Source organism: Triticum urartu, chromosome 6, assembly GCF_003073215.2.
Source record: "Triticum urartu cultivar G1812 chromosome 6, Tu2.1, whole genome shotgun sequence".
NCBI lineage: Eukaryota > Viridiplantae > Streptophyta > Magnoliopsida > Poales > Poaceae > Triticum > Triticum urartu.
This window is the reverse complement of record NC_053027.1, coordinates 154,003,899-154,010,328: the sequence shown is the minus strand read 5'-3', so window position 1 is coordinate 154,010,328 and position 6,430 is coordinate 154,003,899. Positions and strand designations below refer to the sequence as shown.

Sequence of the window (6,430 nt, the reverse complement as noted above, 5' to 3'; positions counted from 1 at the left end):
TGTCTGATAAGTTCAATAGCCCCCCGACTGACCTCGAAACTAGCTCTGATTTCTGTAGTGGGGTTAGAGAGGCGTTGAAATTTGCAAAGCGCGCTGGTGATGCCCTTATCCTGCCTGCTTGTGATGGTCGCTCCACATCTTCCCCTGGAGCCACCTCAACTCCTTCACCACTGCCCTGTTGATTAGAAAATGAAAGCATTACACAAACATTAAACATAAGAGAAAAAACAAGAATGAAAAAAAACTAGCAATCATCATTTGGATCAGTATTAGAATGAGCTATATATTCATAAAATGGATCATGCCAACTAATATGATGTATTTGTGCAACTAATAAAGCTCATGAGGACAACTGCAAGACTGCCAGTGCACAACTGAATATGCAACAATAAAAACAGTAAATAAAAAAAAGAACGAGACCTGGCAGCTACAAAAATTTCTAGTGGATGTGCAACAATAAGAAATGATACTGCAACACAAGAAAAACAGTAACTAAAAAAAGGTTTGCAAAGAACTATTAAATAGCTCATAAACACACACAAAAAACCCACATACCTCAGCATCTGCTGCGGGAGATGCGACAGCTTCTCCAGCAACTGCTGCCTGCACAAAAAAATGACCACTGATGTCAACTATGAAAAGATGCCAACTAGTGAACTACAAGATGCCAACTAATGCCAACTAATGTCAACTCTATTTAAATCAATATGACTAGAGATGTCAACTACAAAAAAATGGACTTGTGTCATCAGCATGCCACTTACCTCAACATCCTCTCCCTGCTCAACACTCTGCGCAGGTCGTGGCTGGCGATTAGCAGGACGCTTCGAGTTCCGGCGAAGCGGCTGACTTCCAGAACGCTGATTAAGCAACCAAAATAAAACATGAAAAATAGACATTAGCATACATGCATAAGTTGAAAAGAACTCAAAAAACAAAACAAAAAAAGGTTTGGAAAGAACTATTCAAATAGCTCACAAACACACACAAAAAACCCACATACCTCAGCATCTGCTGCAGAAGATGCGACAGCTTCTCCAGCAACTGCTGCCTGCACAAAAAAATGACCACTGATGTGAACTATGAAAAGATGCCAACTAGTGGACTGCAAGATGCCAACTAATGCCAACTAATGTCAACTGTATTTAAATCAATATGACTAGAGATGTCAACTACAAAAGGTTGTTATTGACAGACTAAAAACAAAAATAGTGGTCCGAACTGCTGCATAATTTAATCACTATCTAAAAAAGGCGAGAAAAACACTTATATTTGAGATTTTACTTACCCTAGAAGATGACGCAGCTCCCTTGCCAAGTGTTGGACGTCTAGTCCGCTTTACAACACGGAACTGATCAGCATCCTAAGAAAAAAAATAAAAAACATGAGCATGGGAAAAAATAGAAAAAATGTTATATGACCCAAACAAAACCAAAAAAATGGACTTGTGTCATCAGCATGCCACTTACCTCAACATCCTCTCCCTGCTCAACACTCTGCGCACATCGTGGCTGGCGATTAGCAGGACGCTTCGAGTTCTGGCGAAGCGGCTGACTTCCAGAACGCTGATTAAGCAACCAAAAGAAAACATGAAAAAAAAGACATTAGCATACATGCATAAGTTGAAAACAACTCAAAAACAAAAGAAAAAAAGTGAAAAAAATACATCTCCTTCATTGCCATCCGCATCTCCTCCTATTATAACCATTTTTGCCCTGCGGCAGGAAATACAAAAAAAACATAGTTAGAAGATGTGGACAACCAACTACTACAATGATGCAGCCAACTGGGCAGTAAACCTTGTGCAAACTGGACATCAAAAAAGCTAACTAACTTTTTTCTACCTAGTTATTACTTGCCAACTGTGACAAGTAATACCTAGGCAGAAAAAAGTTAAGTAAAGGCAACAAGCTCAGTGAGATAACTTATTCTAAAAAAAGCGTCCCTAGTTGAACATGAGGGGAGACACATGAAAACAGCCATATCCACAACAAAAAGACTTGCACATTGAGAAAAATTAAAAAATGGAAAAATGGCAAGCATTGGTACTAATTTGCACAAATCAAGGGGTCCTAGTTGCACAAAGCACGAGAATAACACATAAACCACCACAGCCACCACAACGCTGGTGGATTGGGTAGATTATATTGGAAAACTGGCAAGCATTGGTGCTAAAATTGCACAAACAAGAGTCCCTAATTGCACACAGCAGAGGGGAAAACAGCCAACTCATGCGCAAAATGAGTTAGAAGATGCGCAAAATGAAGTACAGAACCAACTAGTACATGGATGCACCCAACTAATCAGGCAACTTGTGCAACTGAACGACGCGTAGACAGACAGCCTAGCACAAAATAGCAAGCAAACTAAGCAGGGCAACTAGTGTCCATTGTAAAACACATGGACAACCAACTTGACCACGAAAGCAGAGCAACTTGTGCAACACAAAAACAATATATATATACAGCCAATTAGTATATGGATGCATCCATCTAATTGTGCAAATGAACAACATATAGACGGTCGACCTAGTGCAAAACAGCAAACCAACTAAGCGGGACAAACTAGTGCAGGTGTAGAACATATGGACAACCAACTAGTAAAAGTGATGTAGCCAACTGAGCAGGCAACTTGTGCAACTGAACAATATGTAGACACCCAACTAGCAAAAAATTGGTGCAACTGCAGAACATAGGGATAGCCAACTACTATATGAATGAAGCCAACTGGATAGAATTTTGTGCAACTGGAACACAAGTGTCTACCAACTACACGGCAACTTCTGCAAAACTCGAACACAACTAAGAGACAGCAAGTTCACAAAACCGCAATTGCATAGCCAACCAGTTCATAAACTTCCTGCAGCGGCCATGAACATCGAATCAAGGACGAATCGTGGGACAAAAACCACCACCACCACTACCGCACAAAAACGAAGCAAAACACAGCGGAAACACAGCAAGGGCTCCCCCCCTATGCAGCCCGCCACATCCGCCACCCGTCGACCTAGACACCACCTCGCCACCGGCGACAAGAGAGGGAGAGAGAGAGGGAGGATAGCAGAGGGCAGTCGCGGACGTCTGCCTCGAGCGCAAATCCAACAACCACCTGCACCAACAACAGACGCATTCCCTCATGAATCCCCACCATTACAGATCCAATGACACTGTGACTAGTCAAACAGAAGCACACCCATCCCACCCGAAAAGCGTCTACACCAAAACGACCGTGCGAGTAAGTTGACCACAGAAACCGCAGAAACCCTAGGAATCCCAGCCCGCCATTTCCGCCGCCGACGACCTCGAGACAACCTAGACCCCCGGCGACGAGACAGAGAAAGGAGAGATGCACTGGGTACCTGCAACGCCGACGAGGGCCAGCAACGAATCCCCGCGCGGTCCACTGGAGATTTGGAGAGCCGCGACGCGATTTCGCCGCAGAGTGAGAGCGAGGGCGGAGGAGAGGAGTGGAGAATGGGGGAGGAACAGGAGAGAAAGGGGGAGAAAGAGCGAGAACGGCTCGCGTTTCGAAAACGGCCGCCCACGATCTACGCCACACCCGCTTACATGTGGGTCCACGCTCGTTCGGATAAGGACAAACCGCCCACGACCGCGCGGTTGGACGAACCGACCAGGCGACACCTGGCGCTCCCCCGAGGCCGATCGCAAGCGATCGTGCGGTCGCGAGCCAGCCGCCCGGATCGTCTATTTGGTGCGCGGCCACTTTTTATATTTTAGGAACCAACAATCGTGCATGGACCGGCTAACAAACTTATGCATATCAAGATTATGTCTAACCGAGGTCCAGGGGCGGCTGCGGCCAATTCGGCGAGGCGGCGGCTGTCCGGTGGCCGTACGTCCTCCTGCCTGGGCTCGAACTCCGGCCGTGCGACCCCACCCGCATCAACAAGCATCCCAACGCCGTCCGCGTCGCCTCCGAGGATGTCCCGGTACCGCCCGCTCCCCCCCTCTCCTCTTCCTTTCCGACGAGTCCATAGCTGACGACGGCCACCGTCTCCGAGCTCACGAACACCTAGATTTGACAGGGAGCAGCACATGGATGTCAATTTTTGGCAGATCTGCTCTCATGAAGCTAGGATGGATAGGTAGTTCCCGTCACACACAGCTTGCTCTGTTTTCAACATGAGGAGGAAGAAGATGATTTAATTTTCTTGGGAAGACTAATCCAGTGAGGATGCTGGACAAGAAAATAGGAGGAATATGGATCTCAAACTGAAGAAAAGCAGGCCACCTTGCTGGCTCTGTGCTCAGAAAAGAAGATTGTTTACTGTTTCAGAAAAATAGGATTTTTGACAGCTACTCATCCGCCTCAGTCTCGTCTTTCGTTGATGGCGGAGCACCAAGTAGCAGTGTTCGGGAGCGCATCTCTGCGAAAATCCATACAAGTATCGGAACCAGCTGTGGAGATGGGAAAAAGGAAATCCCTTTATGCATCTCTGAAACAATGACATTTTTTCAGTCAATGAACTAAGACTAGCAGTTCATTTTTATTCTGTAGTGGAATCTTTTTTGGACGAAATTCTGACCACTATACAAAGAAATCAGCAGCTACCATTTGTTGAAGAATGTACTCCCTCCGTAAGGGAATATGGAAGCGTCTAGATCACTAAAGTAGTGATCTAAACTCTCTTATATTTCTTCTACAGAGAGATTACTAATTCTGTGAACATTGTTTTGTTTTTTGTAGCAAGTTATTCTATGAACACTATGCAAGGAAATCAGCTGCCATTGTTCAGAGAATGAGCTAATTCTCTGAAAATCGTTTTGTTTCTGTAGCAAATTATTGTATGAATTCTGAACATTTGTTCAAAGAAATTGAGCTCTGAATATTGTTCAAGCAACAAAGATAGAGCACAATCTGTATATACATTGAGCATTAAGCTAGGAGAATTCTTAGATAATCCTTGATGAGACATTGGGTGCTGAATGATCTCTGTTGCCCACCATACTTTTTTTAATATGAAATATGCATGCTTGTATGTGCGGTCCCATTTTAGTACATGTGGTCATCTTCAATTTTTGTCATAATTATGATTTTGTTTTAGTTATAAATTGTAGGTTTCTAATCTGGTGCCTGCTACTCCTTTCCATTTTGCAGGTCAGAGTTGAAACAGACCCACAAGACAGAACTCAGCTCTGGATAGGTCTTCGGGAGCTGAGTTATTTTACACCAGTTTACCCCCTTTTAGCAGCCGCCACTATTTTTTCCTGGTACTCCTTTTGAACATTGTTCAAAGAAATTACCAGCTGCCATTAGTTTACATCAGTTTTACCCCCTTTTAGCAAAAACGAACAACTCATTTTCTCGCTACTCCGAATTTTTTTGTGCTTTTGTGTAGGAGGAGAAACTGATTCTTAGACTACAAAACAACAGAACAGCAGGGATGATATTCAGGTTGACATATCAGAAAAGAGGTATCTCAGTAACAACCTCCTTTTTTTTACTCCTCAATGGGGATGTACACTATGTATAACAAGCAATTTTGTTGTGCTTTTTCATTCCTCTATTTTGTTTCCTTCAAGCTTCCTTTTTAGTCTGCATTTTCTACCTTTTCATTTTGTGGCAGCCCAAGAATACTACAAATGGGTTCGACATGGGTTGAACATAGGGGTTCTTGGCCTGAGCATGCAAGTGTATGGCGGGTCAATCGATACGTGATTAATATGTTGGGAAAAGCAGTAATGGTCGAGCAAACCGAAAAGGAGAGGCTGAATCTTCTCCTGCAAAGTTACTGGTCAGCATACTATGTCGAATGCGACATTGCTGTAAGTACAAACATAAATATGTGCAGAGAATACCTTTTTTTTCATCCAACGCTCTGTAATTTGTTTTGCGTGCCCCCACCCTTCTCTGCCTTTTTTTATGAATCTTTGATCGGTTCAAATTTTTTCAGAGACTATTCCAAAAGGCATTTGAAACTCCAATGGCGTTATCTGTTCACCTGACGGACAGAATGATAGGGTTCCAGCTTGACCGAATTGACATCGTATTCTTGTAGTCCAACATACGAGCCATATAATTCTATAGTCTGCATGCAAATCCCATTTCTTTTCTATTTTCAGTCAAAAGTCACCATAACATTATTGTGGTAATAGCGTTTTTAGTTTTGGATCAATGAACAGGGCTTTTTTCACCTTTAAGCTCATATGGCTTTTGGTACACGGTTGTCTCAAACTTTAGGAAGAAAATGTTCGAAGTCCTCTGCCCAAACAACCAAATTGGCCTGATTGCTGACGAAGCTCAGCTTGTAATCAAGAATTTCAAAGAGGCTTCCTTACGGTAACGCAAGTCGAGGCAGACGTCGTCCCGGTAGCGATGACGGACGCCGAGAGGAGCACGTAACACCACTGTCACCCTGTCTATCTTAGGATAACGCGAGCTGAGGCGGACGTTGTCGCGGTAACGACGA

The 6,430-nt window shown here is 43.8% G+C and overlaps 1 long non-coding RNA gene across 1 annotated transcript; it reads left to right on the top strand.

Moving 5' to 3' along the window:
- Positions 1-3,744: 3,744 nt before the first annotated feature.
- Positions 3,745-5,829, top strand: LOC125517510. Its single transcript, XR_007287660.1, has 4 exons — positions 3,745-3,949; positions 5,119-5,231; positions 5,360-5,435; positions 5,588-5,829. It is a non-coding gene; the product is annotated as an uncharacterized LOC125517510 (long non-coding RNA).
- Positions 5,830-6,430: the final 601 nt, after the last annotated feature.